Source organism: Odocoileus virginianus, chromosome 11, assembly GCF_023699985.2.
Source record: "Odocoileus virginianus isolate 20LAN1187 ecotype Illinois chromosome 11, Ovbor_1.2, whole genome shotgun sequence".
NCBI classification, from domain to species: domain Eukaryota; kingdom Metazoa; phylum Chordata; class Mammalia; order Artiodactyla; family Cervidae; genus Odocoileus; species Odocoileus virginianus.
Window position 1 is genome coordinate 43,291,029 of NC_069684.1, and position 16,648 is coordinate 43,307,676.

Genomic DNA, 16,648 nt, shown 5'->3' on the forward strand with positions numbered 1-16,648 from the left:
TCTAGAGTTTTACGATGTCAAGTATTATGTTGATATTTAAACCTTCAAGCCGTTTGGAGTTTATTTTTGTGTGTTGTAAATTCACTGATTAACATGCAGCTATCCAACTTTTCCAACACCACCTGCCAAAGAGACTGTGTTTTCTCCATTATATACTCTTGCTTCCTTTGTCGAAGATTATTTGTCCATAGGTGTGTGAGTTTATCTCTACATGCTCTATTCTGTTCCATTGATCCATATGTCTCTTTTTGTACAAATACCATGCTGTTGTGGGTACTACAGCTTTGCAGTACTATCTGAAATCTGGGAGGATTCTGTGTCCAGCTCTGTTCTTCTTCCTCAAGATTGCTTTGACACTTCTGGGTTTTTTATTGTTCCATATAAATTTTTGGATTATTTGTTCTACGTCTGTGAAAAATATTATGGGTAATTTAATAGGGATCACAGTAACTTTGTAGATTGCTTTGGATAGTATGCACATATTAACAATATTAATTCTTCCAGTCTAAGAGCACAGTATATTTTTCCATTTCTTTGAATAATTTCCTTTATCAATGTTTTATTGTTCTCAGAGTGTAAGTCTTTCAACTTTTTGGTCAGGTTTATTCCTAAGTATTTTATTTTTTGATGCGATTTTAAAAAGTACTGTTTTTTGACTCCCTTTCTGATATGTCAATGTTAGTATAAAGAAATGAAACAGATTTCTGTATTTTAATATTGGATCTTGCTACCTTGCTGAATTTATCATTGATAATTTTGCAGTTAATAAGCAAATTTGCATTGTTTGATAACTATTAGCTTGTAAATTTTAAAAGCTTTCTTTACCTTAATTAACTTAAAGGAATGGACCAATGAACCTATAAAATATGCTTTCTTTAAAAAACTATGAAAGTGAAAGCAGCTTAGTCATGTCTAACTCTTTGCGACCCCATGGACTATACAGCTTATGGAATTCTCCTGGCCAGAATACTGGAGTGGGTAGCCTGTCCCTTCTCCAGGGGATCTTCCCAACCCAGGGATCGAACCAGGGCTTCCTACATTGCAGGTGGATCCTTTATCAGTTGAGCTACCAGGGGATCCCCCCTCCTTCCCCACAAAAACTAGAGTAGATATATTAATTTCAGACAAAGCAAACTTTATAACAGAGGGATTGTCAGGGCTAATGGAGGATGATGAATAATCATAAAGAGGTCAAGTCTCCTAGAAGACAGAACAAGCTAGAGGTCTATAAATTTAACAGAGTGTCAAAATATATAAGGCAAGCTTAGTGATAGGACTGAAAGGAGAAATATACAAATCCATTATTATAGTTGTAAACTTCAGCATCAGTCTTTCAGTAATAGATACATAAAACAGACAAAAGTTCAATAAGACTTAGATGAACCTGAAGAACATTCCATCACTTCATGTAATTGATGTGTATATAATATTCTATCCAACAATAGTAGAGTTATTCTGTAGCACATATGAAATATTCATCAGTGTTCAAAGAGATGAATCACATTCTGGGCCATAAAACAAACCTTAAAATATTTAAAAGAATAAAAATCATACAAAGTATGATTATAATAGAATTACATATATTATGAAGTTAAACTAAATATCAATAAAATAAGGATAGCTGATAAATACCCAAATATTTGAAATTAAATAATACACATCTCAGTAATTCATATGTCAAAGAAAAATCCTAGAGAGAAATTAAAAATTATAATGAGCTGAATGAATATATAATTTATCAAAACTTGTATTCTATAGCAAAGGCCGTGCTTAGAGGGAAAATTATAGTGTTGAATGCATCAGTAACCTAAGGTGGGGCTTTAGAATCACAGAAACTAGAGGACGAAGGGTGATTTATTTTTTTTTTTTATTTCTCATTGCCTCTTTGTTCAGGTCTTTATTCAAAATTAGCTGTCCAAAATGATTTGGCATTTACGGAATAAACAAATTTAAGTTTATGCAGCAGCCTTCTTTTCCTCTGAGGTGGGTTTCTTTTCAGCTGCTGCTTTCATGTCCCTGCAGCCTTTTTTCCCACCACAGGCTTCTTCAGCTTCTTATCACCAACAGCCTTCTTTTCTTTGTTTCCCACCACAGGCTTCTTGCCCTGAACCCCCTTCTGATCTGATTTGGCTTCCAGTGCTGCTGCTGCCTTATCCATATAGATTTTGTGGTTCTTGGCCTGTCGAAGAATGGTGTTCCGGCACCTGGTCTTTGCATATGGGTTAAGCTTCAACATGATTCTCAGGTTTTTCAGTGGATGCTTCTTCAGGACTCTGTGATGAATCTTCTTGCGTGGTGCTCGGAGTGCTCTTTGGACTTCTGGGCTTTTCAAGATTCTGCTAAGGTCTGTATTAAGCATCTTGTGCATGGGGAGGTTGTAGTTACTCTTGAGGGAGGCTGCTTTAGGCCAAGTGCCGTACATCTCATCTAACTTTGGGAAAGCACTTTCAGTCCAAATGCAGAAACGTCCCACATGACCACCAGGAGCAAGTTTCAAAATGTTCAGCTTGCTTACATTAAGCAGAGTAATTCCAGGGATGTTTCTGAAGGCCTTGATGATAACATTGTCTTAATTATAGATGATGCAGGGTCCCCTGCGCTGGATACGGCGACGGTTTCTCATTTTGCCTTTGCCAGCTCTCATTCGCTGAGAGGCGTAGACCTTTTTGATATCATTCCAGGCCTTAAGTTTCTTCAGAAGCAAAACAGCCTCCTTGGTCTTCTTGTAGCCTTCAACTTTATGTTCAACCACCAAAGGAAGTTCAGGAACTTCCTCTATACGATGACCTTTAGACATGAGCAGCCCTGGTAAGGCTGACACAGCCAGTGCACAGCAGATGGCATATCGCTTCTGCGTTGTATTCACTCTGCGGTGCCAACGTCGCCAGGTCTTGGTTGGTGCAAACATGCGGCCCCCACGACACATATTTCCAAAAGCACCCTGACCAGAACGGTGAGTCCCGCCACCTCGAGCCCTGGGAATTCGAGCCACAGCTCTGCCGGTACCCCAAGACTCAGCACTGGTTTGATGACCTGCTAATTCACTGACAGCATAGGGCTGTCTGTTGTTTTTGAGCAAGTTGGTGTGAACAAAGTTAACAGTATCAAGTTGAACGGGAGCCTTGAACACAGCAGGCAAAGTGACATTTTTGCCAGAGGACTCCCCCTTTTCGGAGTACACTGATATCAGTGGACGAGCACACGCCATGGCGGGGAGAGGAGAAGGCCACACTCCTCTCAACCCGGAGGCTCCCACAGGAAAAGAGAAGGGTGATTTAAAGCTAGAGAAAGGATAAAATTACAGAAGCAACCAGAAAACAACAGAGAAAAATCAATGAAATTGATAGACTTCCAGCCAGGCTAACTAGGAAAAGAAGAAAGAAAAAACAAACTGTCAATATCAGAAAAGAGAGGGGAGACACTGTGTATCATTACTACTGACCTATGAATATTAAAAAGATAATAAAGTAACACTATCAACAGCACTGTGCCCACAAATTTGATAACTTAAGTAATCAATTACTTGAAAGATATAAACCAAAACATACAAAAGAAGCAAAAGGTAACCTGAATAGCTCTATTTTTTCAAAGAGAGGAATCAATAGTTACTTCCCTTCAAAAAAAGCAATAGTTCTAGAAAGTTTTGCTGGTAAATTCTACCAAATATTTAGGGAAGAAGTGCTACCAGTTCTTCTTCCAGAAAAGTACAAGCAGAGAGAACAGTTCCTAACACTTCCTATAAGATTAGTATTACCTAAATACTAAACTCAGAGAAAGACATTACAAGGAGGAAAAGGACAGGCCATTTTCTCTTACTAAGATAGAAACAAAAATCCTCAATGAAATATTATCAAATAAAATCAACAATCAATAAAAAAGGATTCCACCACAATCAATCTTCTTGTCTTTCTTTTCCCAAACTTTGTGAGGAAGTATAAAAAGCCCAGAGGTTCATGCTGATATAAATAAGTGACTGAATAAGTGGAGGATATGGACAAAGTTCCCCATCAAAAAAAAAACTGGAGTAATTTATGTATACATTTCACCCTGAATGAGTTGAAGCATAAATTCTTATTCCTTTAGTCTGAGCTACATTTAGGAATTTCTTTCCAAAGTGTAAGTATGAAAAAGGTGGGGAAAATGTCACGTTGCAATGAGATTTATATCATCAACATAAAGTACAAATCTAGGTTCACTGCTTTTTAAAAAACATAGCAATTTGTTCCATAAAACAACTTTTTAAAAGCTGAAAAGAATCCTTTTCTTCTATTAAATATCCTTTTTACACTTTTGTCTAAGGTCAGATGACTATATTTGTGTGGGTCTATTTCTGGACTGTTCCATTGATCTATTTGTCTGTTCTTTCCCCAACAGGACAATAATACTTAATTTATTTTGTTGCAAAATGTTTTCCATCTTTCCAGTGGGAACTCTCTCGATTGGCTTCTGTGTCCATTTGGCATACCTCCAACATTCTGTGTACCCTTATTAAATTCATATTACTAACTGAAAGAAGGCAGTCTAAAAAGATTATAGACTGACACCATCTATATGACATTGTGAAAAAGGAATAATAGAGATAGTAAATGATCAGCAAGCTATGACAAAACTAGACAGTGTATTAAAAAGCAAAGACATCACTTTGCCAACAAAGGTTCATATAGTCAAAGCTTTAATTTTTTTTCAGTAGTCATGTACAGATGTGAGAATTGGACCATAAAGAAAGCGGGAACACTGAAAAATTGATGCTTTTGAACTGTGGTGCTGGAGAAGACTCTTGAGAGTCCCTTGGAGAGCAAGGAGATCAAACCAGTCAATACTAAAGAAATCAACCCTGAATATTCATTGGAAGGACTGATGCTGAAGCTGAAGCTCCAATACTTTGGCCACCTGATGTGAAGAGCCAACCCACTGGAAACAATTCTGAGGCTGGGAAAGACTGAATGCAAAAAGAGAATGGGGTCAGCAGAGGATGAGATAGTTAGATAGCATCACCACCTCAATGGACATGAGTCTGAGCAAACTCCGTGAGATGGTGAAGGACAGGGACGTCTGGAGTGCTGCAGTCCATGGGGTCGCAAAGAGTCGGACACGACTGAGTGACTGAACAACAACAAAGCAGACCAGCGGCTGTCTGGTGTGATGAAAAGAACACTTATCTCTGTGGTCTTCCTCCCTCAAACCTAAAACCCCAGAGAAATCATCAAAAAAACATCAAACAAATCCTAGTTCAGGGACATTTTACAAAACACCTGACTAGTACTCCTCAAAACTTTCAAGGTCATCAAAAACAAGGAAAGTCTGAGAAACTCACAGTTTAGAGATAGTTACCAAGGGCTTCCCTGGTGGCTCAGTAGTAAAGAATTCGCCTGCAATGCAGAAGATGCAGGAGATGCGGGTTTGATCCCTGGGTCGGGAAGATCCTCTGAAGAAGGACATGACAACCTACTCCAGTATTCTTGCCTGGAGAATCCCATGGACAGAGAATTCTGGCGGGCTACAGTCCATATGGTCGCAAAGAGTTGGACGTGACTGAAGCAACTGAGCATGCATGAACCAAGACATGACAACTAAATGTAACATGGTACCCTGGGTGAGACTGCAGTACATAAAAAGGACGTTAGGTAAAAACAAAGAAAATGTCAATAAAGTATGGGCTTGAGTTAGTAAGGTACCACTATTGGCTCATTAGTTTTGACTAATGTATCATACAAATGTATGCCATTAAAACAACAAGGGAAACCGAAAGTGGGAGAGCGTGTGGGCAGCAATCAATGTGAATGGTATTCAATAATGTGGGAGAGTTGAAATTGTTTTCAAGCACACAGAATAAAAGGAAAAAAAGACGAAATATGCATGAGCCACCTCCCCAGGGGGCTCCTAATCTGGTTGCCTTCTAATATATTATCCAGAGTATCTTTCAAAGGACAAACCTTGTGTTTGCTGGAAGGATCAAAGATAATGCAGCTAAAATATCTAACTGTATCTGGAACATAGTAGAAACAAACAAATGTGGACATGACTTTTCTATTTTCCAAGTTAAATTTATTCAAAGTTCCACCTTCTGCCCATCACCCAATTCACTCCTTAATGATGTACTACAGGACACCTTTTATCCCACCTCTATAAGGAAGTGGCTCCCCAGAACTCATTGCGGCCAAACCTTGCCTTTATATTACATTCATACATTCATTCTTTTAGACAAACTGGATCACTTAGTGATCTGGAGAAGATAATTCTCTCCTCTGTGCCATTAATGCCAGAAAAGCCTCCTTGCTATCAAGTAGAATTCTATGCAATTCCCTGGATCTACTCAAATATAGCCCCCACCTCATGAAGCCTTTTCTGATTCCTTTAGGATCGAGCTCACCCTCCAATGAGCCCCCAGTACCTGATGTCATTTACTGTAACTAATTGTGTTCTGGTATTAGTCTTTCCTATTATTTCTTTAACATTCTGAAATACAGGAACTCTGCTTAAACTCTTCTTTTTTTTCCTCTGGCCAAACAATTCACAAATGTAAAGTGTAATAATATATCATTTGTATTTAAAATAAAGCAAGGAAAAGAAATTTAATTTCTAAAGAAAATACTTTACTTTTGAGTGCTTCTTTATTACTCATATACACACATTGCTTTGATACCAGATATGATTAAAAGCCTGCATTTTAGGAGGCAATATATTACCTCTGCAGGACTAAATTAAAAGAGTCACAATGTCTTGAAACAAGCGGCACATCTAATGTTTGCTCTAAGAATATGAAGAAAATACATAATTTATATGTAAGAATTTTATACTTGTTACTTTGTATCTAAAAATCACACATTACCAGGAGAAGTTTTGAGAATTTGTTCAGTTTCTAAAACAGCATAGAGGGTAACAAACTTCAAATGTCATCTTCCCTGTTTTTAATTAACACCTAGTATGAATGAAGAAATTATTTTAACCCCAAGTCCATGTTTTGAAATTCAAGTACATGCTTCGATACATTTGGAACAGAAAATGGCTAAAAGATCCTTTTATATTTCTTCCATACATCTTGAACTCAGCTTGAAAAATTCAATGAAAAACTCAGTAAACTAATGGTAGCTGAGGCAAAACTCATGGAACTTGAGACCTTACCCATTCATGGATGACATAAACTAACCTATTCAGAGTCCCTTAATTTTGCCCATGGGAAATGATGCTGCATTTTCTGACAGCTGAAAACACATTTTAAGAAGAATCTAACTGAAACAAATACTGGATGTGAACATTTTCTTTATAAGAGCAACCCAGCTTGAGACTTAACTATGGTGAAAATGCAAATACCTTTTATTCACATGAAAAATTATTATCAATGAACTTCAGTCTAATTACAAAAATGTCTGACTGGAATGACTTATGAAGTACAGTTATGAATAAAGATACATTTAATGGTAGAATCAATTTTAATTACATTAATACTTTAGTACATTTATAATTTGAATTTGAATGCTGAGAGAAATTTTGAAAGTAGTATAAAAAAGAAAAAAGCCATGAATAACAAATGGTTGACTCCAGAAAATTTTATTTGACAAGCAGCATGCTATCTATTGGCATACTCTAATTTTAAATTTGTAACATCCCCTGTCTACAATGAGAGTATGTAATGAAGTCCACCTAAAGGGGGCCAAAGGGCATTTGGTATTAAATTTCCATCTTTCTGAGGATAACAGTTTATAGGAGGAGGAACATTTTCAAGGTCATTAAACTATTTTAAGAGTTCTGAAACTTAAAGAGCTTGAAGTCTTTATCCATCCTAATTCTTATATTTCACATTCTATCTTTAATTGATTAATAGATTGTTCAAAACTTTGCACTTTACTCAAGCTCAGATATCAAGGTTGTTTCTATAAATCTATGCTTGTATTTATCTGATACTTTGCTGAAAATATAGGATTCGGATGGCTTGAAATCCGTTAATTATTATTTTTCAAAAACACACTGAATGTTATCCTTGCACTAAATCTCTCTTTTCATAAATGGGGCATTTATCTTACTTTCCAAGACTGTCTCACTCTGCACTCCTAATCCAATTCTCTTCACTAATATGAGTGCTTTGTTCACGCAACAGTTTCAGAGACTTTGTCAACTAAACCTTTCTTTGCTGAGTCATCACATTTTTTATCCTCATTTAGTTTTTTTTCTCATTAGTACTATAAGTATACTCAAAGAATTATTCTTATTAGAGAAAAAAGAAGCAAGAAGAGGAGAAAGAAGGAAGTAAGAAAAGGGAAAGAAGGAAGGTGAGGGAAGTCAAAGGAAAGAGGCGAGGGAGGGAAAGGGAAGGGAGGGGAGGAGGGAGGCAAGAAGGAAGGGAGGAAGAGGGGCGGGAAGGAGAGAATCTGTTCTTGGTTTTGCTACTCCCAAGTACCAGCCTATCACCTTGGTCCCCTTTCTTTTGAGGTCACTTTTCCTGAAAGAGTACTGTGCACACGTCCCTCACTTCCTGCTCTCAACCTCTTCCTTAGCTTCCTGCATCCTGCCTTCTGAATCTAAAGCTTTACTAAATTTGCTCTCTCAAAGGGTCACCAATGACTTCCCAGTGCAAAATTCCTACAGTTTCCGCCTACTCCCTCACTCTTTTTTGCTCAACAAGCTACTGATGGATTTCTTCCAGGGACCCCCTGTTTGACTTCCATCATACTCTATCTACCTTAGCGTTATTCCCTCTGACTCCTGACCTCTTCTTCCCTTTCTCCTCCCAAACCACAGTGAGGAGGTACTTTGAAATTTGTCTTTGCAACGGCTCCCATTTTCCTTTACTCCTTCTATATTCTTTCTTTTTGGCAAGCTCCTCTAATTTCATAGCTTTCACTACCAAATGTAGATAGCTCATACATGGGAAAATGTACTAAACAAAGTGCCAGCCCAACCTTTAATAAATATGGGGTGTATAAATAGGCATGCAAACATATTTTGTGATAAAAATGTCAATGAAGCAAGTGCAGTGTGTTCTGGAAACACATTAAATGGACATCCAGTGAAATCTTTGGAGGTCAAGAACCCTTCCTGGAGGAGCTGATACATAACACAAGTTCTAATGAAAAAGAAGAACTAGAAAGGAAGTAGGAGGTTCCAAGCAAAGAAAGCAGCCTATTCCTCCAATTAAAAATAAAAAATAAACTTAAAAGGAGTTTTATCAAAAAATCAGCATATTCAAAGGCTTGTAATTAGGAGTATAATGTCACTTAACAGACATCAATTTGCTGACTAGAAAGAACAGTGGGGGCAGGGGGCGGGGGCACAAAAAGTTGTCATCTGAATAAACGCCATGATAAATAGGGCTATATCAAAAAGCGTTTTACATTCAATCTTAAAAGTTTGGACTTTATCCTGAGGACAATGGGGGATCTATTGAACCTTAGAACAGACATAATTAGGTCTGCATTTTGGAAAGATCATCTTAGATGCACTGAAATGAATATATGAGTATGGGACAAGGAAAGAGGGGATATGAGTTAGAAGATAACGGTAGTTCCCAGTGAGATGTGAGTGTGTAGGAAATAAGGAAAAATGCAGAGATGATGGAGATAAGTGGGCAAATCTGAGAGATATTTAGGAGGGAAAGTCTACGCAGATTTGGGAACAAAATGTTGAAGTAAATTTTAATTTTTTGCATACATTAGATGCCTGATAAAAATCCAAGTGGAAATCTCTATTAGTTGGATTTGTAGGTCAGGGGCTCAGAAGGGATTTTATATGTGTATTAACAGCAATAGTGGATAAAATAAGGAAGTATATGGACTCTATAGAGCCAATAAATAGAAAGAAAAAAAAAGATGCTTGGGTCTCAAAAACCCTGAGTTTTTCATACAAGCAGAGAAATCTGGGAACAACACTAAGTTGAAGGATGAGAAAATGATGGCACAAACTGGAGAATGGAGTAATGAAATACAGAAAAGAGTGAAAAACACTGCAAGGATGTCAATTCAGGACTGAGAGTTGATCACCAAATTTAGCAACAAGAAGATCACTCAGCACAGTGAATAAAAGTTTCAGTTTATAAGTGGAGGACACAGCAAGATTTCATGAATTGAGAAATTGGAGAGAGAAGAATTAGAGATAGCAAGTGGAAATGAATTTGTAAAAATAGGAGAGATAACAGAAGAGTAGGTAGAGTGTATCACAGGTCAACATGGCGTTTATGACGGGAGAGAACTGTGGTGAGTAAACCAATAAATATATGGCAGTCTAAAACAGAAAATAGAAATGTGAAGGGTGCAATAAGAACCCTGGGGCAGTATAACTCAGATAGGAGAAGAGGTAAGAACAAGTATACACATGGTTACATTTCTATGAGGAAGGAAGAGTTAGAAAGTTGAGAAAGCTACTCTATTATTTTCTCTGAAAAGTCCTGATGCTGAGAATGATTGAGAATGAACATGACAGGGAACTTTAGGAAAATGAAGGTTACAGTCACTCCCACTGGATAAGTCATTTTCTATGATTAAAATCTATAATTGCCAGGAAATCTTGAAGGCATGATTGGAATCTGAAGCCATGACATCCAAGTATTGATCAGCCACGGCACTGAACGATTTGTCAATAGCACATGCACTATTTCATCTGAAACACGGGAACACAATGAGAGTGAGCCAGGATTAAGCACCCTGTCGGGGAATCTGTTGGAAGGACACGCTGAGGGGAAATTCAGAGCATCTGTGAGTTGAAGAGGCTGATTGCTATGCTGCTGGTATAATGACTTCTCCAATGTCTGTCCTGCCGGTGAGAGGGGAATTATGTACACACTGATCATTACTGCATTTCCACTGCAGGACGGATGCATTTTGCATGCATGGAATTAATAAATGTATGAATGGTCCTGTCTGAAATCCTGCCTGGTTTATCTTGCTATTATTTTATCACAGCATCATACCACAGAGAATTTTCAGATTGTTTACTTTACAGCAGACAGAAAGGTTATTTTACTCTAACTGGAGATAAAACATTATTCAATTTACCTTCAGACTACCAGAGATAAAGGGACAAAGTCTATTTCTAAAGAGTTCTTCAAAAGAATATCCCTTTGCCTTGCCTGAACCCACTGATTTTAAATGATTTTCCCTTTCATACACTTATTGTCTCATGTGTTGCATAAAGCTTGGCTGTGTCTGCATGAACATGTAGCTTGGTCACCATCAGAACTCTTCAGAGTTGAAAAGATTCATGCATTAAATTGTCTACTTTACTTTTGCATCTCCCAGTAAAATATTTTAGCCCTATTCTATTGTTCTCATAAGTTTATTTTCTAACTCTTTAATAACCTCTGTACTTCATAATGAACTGTCTCCCACACTTCTACTGTTCTCATTACAGGTTATATTCCACAGAGGTCCTGTTTAAGATGGGAAAGTTTTGCATCATTTGTATGATATAATCTATGCAAACAGCTATATTTCTACTCTATTCTTTATTTTTAAACTATCCACATCACTGTCAATTTGCTTGCATCTTTTTCTGTGACATGATATGCCCGGGATGGATTATGTGCTAAGATGTTTCAATTATTAGTTACAGAGGTGTTCCCAACTGCACAGTTTTATTTAACTTCTGGTGGCAGCTTCTGCAAGCCATGGCCCTAGGATTTCCATACAGTGAATGAACATGCAAAGTGAAAAGCAGAATTGGCAGAAGGTACAAAAAGACAATGAGCACAGGCTTGAGAGGCAGCTACCATGACCCCCTTCCTCTCAACACCACCACTGAGGAGGGGCCCCAAGTTTCCAGACACTTAGGCTCAACTGTTTGCAACAACTTTTCTTGTAAAGGACTGAGTGGAACAGTGGGGATGTGATGAAAGGCAAGTTAAGGCACTGGATTAAGAAGTCTTTCCTACTTTCAGTAATTTATTCCTTTATGATATTGCATCTTTATTAGGTTGTCATTGCACATCTGTTAGTAACTTGGGGTGGTGGTTTAGTCTCTAAGTCATGTCCGACTGCTGAAACCCCATGGAGAGTATCCCACCAGGCTCCTCTTTTTGCGGGACTTCCCAGGCAAGTATACTGGAATAGGTTGCACTTCCTTCTCCAGGGGATCTTTCCAACCCAGGGATCGAATCGGCCTCTCCTGCATTGGAGGTGCTATCCTTCATTGCAGGCGGATTCTTTACTACTGAGCCACCAGGGAAGCCCTTTAGTAAATTAAGTGTATTTATTAAATTTAGTAGGCCAGTTTGGAGCTTTGTTGTTCAGTCACTCAGTCATGTCTGACTCTTTGTGACTCCATGGACTGCAGCACCCTAGGCTTCCCTTTCCTTCATCTCCCGGAGCTTGCTCAAACTCATGTCCATTGAGTCGGTGATGCCATCCAACCACCTCATCCTCTGTCATCACCTTCTCCTCCTGGCTTCAACCTTTTCCAGCATCAGGGTCTTTTCCAATGAGTTGGCTCCTGGCATCAGGTCGCCAAAGTACTGGAGCTTCAGCATCAGTCCTTCCAATGAATATTCAGGGTTGATTTCCTTTAGTATTGACTGGTTTGATCTCCTTGGTGTTCAAGGGACTCTCAAGAGTCTTCTCCAGCAACACAGTTTGAAGGCATCAGTTCTTTTTTTTTTTTTCATTTATTTTTATTAGTTGGAGGCTAATTACTTTACAATATTGTAGTGGTTTTTGCCATACATTGACATGAATCAGCCATGGATTTACATGTGTTCCCCATCCTGATCCCCCCTCCCACCTCCCTCCCTATCCCATCCCTGTCTTCCCAGTGCATCAGTTCTTTGGTGCTTCGTTTTTTTTATTGTCCAGCTCTCACATCCATACATGACTACTGGAAAAACCATAGTTACGACTATACGGACCTTTGCAGGCAAAGTAATGTCTCTGTTTTTTAATAGGCTGTCTAGATTTGCCATAGCTTTTTTTTTTTTCCAAGGAGCAAGCGTCTTTTAATTTCAGGGCTGCAGTGACATTAAAGGTATTCTCATTTCTCATTTCTCATTTCTTCTGTGTATTCTTGCCTCCTCTTCTTAATATCGTCTTTTAATTTCACCATCCACAGTGATTCTGGAGCCCAAAAAAATAAAGTATGTCATTGTTTCCTGAAATATTTGCCATGAAATGATGGGACCGGATGCCATGATCTTCGTTTTTTGAATGTTGAGTTTTAAGCCAGACTTTTCACTCTCCTCTTTCACTTTCACCAAGAGGCTCTTTGGGTTCTCTTTGCTTTCTCCCATAAGGGCGGTGTCATCTGCATATCTGATGAGGTTATTGATATTTCTCCGGGCAATCTTAATTCCAGCTTGTGCTTCATCCACCATTTCGCATGATGTACTCTGCCTATAAGTTAAATAAGCAGAGTGCCTTGACATACCCCTTTCCCAATTTGGAACCAGTCCATTGTTCCATGTATGGTTCTAACTGTTGCTTCTTGACCTGCATACAGGTTTCACAGGAGGCAGGTAAGGTGGTCTGTTATTCCCATCTCTGTAAGATTTTCTACAGTTTGTTGTGATCTACAGAGTAAAAGGCTTTAGTGTAGTCAATGAAGTAGAGACTTTTCTGAAAATCTCTAGCTTTTTCTATGACAACAGATGCTGGCAATTTGCTCTCTGGGTCTTCTGCCTTTTCTAAATTCACCTGGAACATCTGGAAGTTCATGTACTGTTGAAGCCTCGCTTGAAGGATTTTGAGCATTACTTTGCTGAAGTGTGAGATGAGTGCAATTGTGTGGTAGTTTGAACATTATCTGGCATTGCCCTTCTTTGCAACTGGAATGAAAACTAACCTTTTCCAGTTCTGTGGCAACTGTTGAGTTTTCCAAATTGGCTGGCATATTGAGTGGAGGACGTTATCAGCAACACCTTGTAGGATCTGAAATAGTTCAGCTGGAATTCCATCACCTTCACTAGCTTTGTTCATAGTGAAGCTTCCTAAGGCTCACTTGACTTGGCTCTAGGTGAGTGATCACATGGTTGTGGTTATCTGGGTCATTAAGATCTGTTTTGTATAATTCTTCTATTTTGCTCATCTTTTCATGAAATGTTCCCTTGATATCTCTAAATTTCTTGGAACAGATCTTTCCCATTCTATTGTTTTCCTCTATTTCTTTGCATTGCTCACTTTAAAAAGCTTTCTTATCTCTCCGTGCTATTCTTTGTAATTCTGCATTCTCCTGAGTACATCCTGCCTTTTCTCCTTTGCCTTTCACTTCTCTTCTTTTCTCAGCTATTTACAAGGCCTCCTCAGACAGCCTTTTTGCATTTCTTTTTCTTGGTGGTTTTGATACCACCTCTTGCACAATGTTAGGTAGCTCTGTCCATAGTTCTTGAGGCACTCTGCCTATCAGATCTAATCCCTTCAAACAATTTGTCACTTACATTGTGTAACAGTAAGGGATTTGACTTAGGTCATACCTGAGTGGTCTAGTGGTTTTCTCTACCTTGTTCAATTTAAGTCTGAATCTGGCAATAAGGAGTTCATGATCTGAGCCACAGTCAGCTCCCATTCTTGTTTTTGCTGACTATATAGAGCTTCTTCATCTTTGGCTGCAAAGAATATAATCAATCTGATTTCAGTATTGACCATCTGGTGATGTCCATGTGTAGAGTCTTCTCTTGTGTTGTTGGAAAAGGGTGTTTGCTATAACCAGTGCATTGTCTTGGCAAAACTCTGTTACCCTTTGTCTTGCTTCATTTTGTACTCGAAGGTCAAACTTGCCTGTTACTCCAGGTATCTCCTGACTTCCTACTTCTGCATTCCAGTTCCCTATGATGAAAAGGACATCTTCTAGTTGGGAACTAGAAGACATTAAGAAATCTAAGAGTTCAAGTTTGTAAAAAAACGTGCGGCAATGGGAATTTGCCTACTCTATAGGGACATGGTATTCTCCTTCCTTCATAGCTTGTTCACTACACGCCAGTTGAGTAGAAAGGTCCCAGAAGAGTAAGTAGTTCAGTAGTCATGTGTTCCAACCTGCAATATCATTTTATCTTACAATACTTGCTGGTATAAATATGTCATTCCAGACAGGGTGATCCACTCTCTCTCCTGAACTGTAGGGAAAAGAAATGTCTTCGACTGCTACTTTCCTAAGCTGGATGCAAGTGGTCAGACTTGAATCATGTTAAAAAAAAAAAGAATTCCTGATGGATTTCAGGATACTTTCTAATGGCCTTATATTTTTTTGAAATGTTTCTCAGAAAAATAATCAAATCATAACCTAAAACAGCTATTTCACTTAATATGATATTATTTGCGGCCTAAAGGTAAACTTCCAAACTATGTTGCCTTTCTTATGATTTTTTGAGACTCTCACTATGTCCTTACTATGCCTTTGCTTTGGGTTTTCCAGAGTGCTACAATATTTCAGTCAGTAAATCATGTTTTATTTCTAATAGGAACTACCACTTGCCCATAAAACTCATACTTCCATGCAATAAAAACAACTTCCTTAGGCAGCCTCAGAACATTTAGAATATTTTCATACAGTTGGGTAACATTTATTCTTGCCTTTACTTAGAGAATATTCAATATATGATATGAAACCTATGGATTGATAAGCCCAGGATATTTCATTTTATGTCCTACAATTAAACCCTTCGTGTCATGTAGGGTAACTGGAACATAGGTCTTATAGTTTGAGATAAACTTCTATCTAGAGCTCGAGTAATAAATATGAAAATGCCCTCTATATAATGTTAAGTGAAATATTAAAATAATAGTCTATTTTTATATTAATGTTCTCTTTGTTAAAAATGTTTAAAATTAAATAATATTTAAACATCCAATATGTATGAGAACCACAGTAAAGATGCCAGATATGGAGCAAAGAACAAAACAAAGTCCTTCTACTTACAAAGTTCACAGTCTAGTGAAAATTTGCCTCAGACTTTGGGAAATGTCCTGAAATTAGACCATCATGTGACAACGGAAGGGCATCTCAGGCCTCTGTCCACAAGGGTGGTGTTATGTGAACATGCTCTTGAAAGAGGTCAATCCTAAAAATATCCTTAGCAAAGGTCAGTCCTCCGATGTCCTTGGGAAAGCTCAATCCTAGAGTCAGCAATGAGAATTTAGAACCTGTGGCTAATAGTAGAATGAAGCCAAATTCTATCCTTTTCTCATTGACTAGGAGCTAATTGAGCCCAGATACTGGACCTGAACCTACCTGCAAGACTGTCAGTGTTGGGGATGTTGGCCAGTGTCACAAGACACGAGGGCAAGAGGGAATCAGCTCCTAAGGGATCCAGTGACAAATCTGGACTATGAAGGGGTGAGAGCTACACTTGTGGATGTATTTTCCTACTACTCCCCATAAGACTCAAGAAAATCTTGCGAAGAGTTAAAGTCTGAGAGACGAAAGTGGAAGTTGGGAAGAAGCACAGACTTCATAGCTTCTAGGTAGGAATGGTGCCCTTAGCTGGGATCAAACAATGGTGGCAGAGGGTCATCGTGCTGGGAAACATCAACCTTATAAGGACAACTGACGCTGTGGCAAGGATGCAGGCCTCACAAACTGATGGGGGCAAAGGAATATGAGATACTGGCTCCTGAGTGGTCCAGGAAAACTCCCATACATGGGGAAGGAAAGATACTGAGTGAGACAAATTCCAGTAAAAAAAAAAAAAAGTCAGAAAGAACTTAGACCACCAAAAAGACTGAAAAAAAAAAAAATG

The 16,648-nt window shown here is 38.3% G+C and overlaps 1 protein-coding gene and 1 pseudogene across 5 annotated transcripts in view; both read right to left on the bottom strand.

Annotated features, from left to right (window-relative positions):
- RGS7 (regulator of G protein signaling 7) overlaps positions 1-16,648 on the bottom strand; it is a 438,315-nt gene that overhangs the window by 85,137 nt on the left and 336,530 nt on the right. The gene's annotated exons all lie outside the window — the stretch shown is intronic.
- On the bottom strand, positions 1,854-3,266 carry LOC110125241 (large ribosomal subunit protein uL4 pseudogene; annotated as a pseudogene).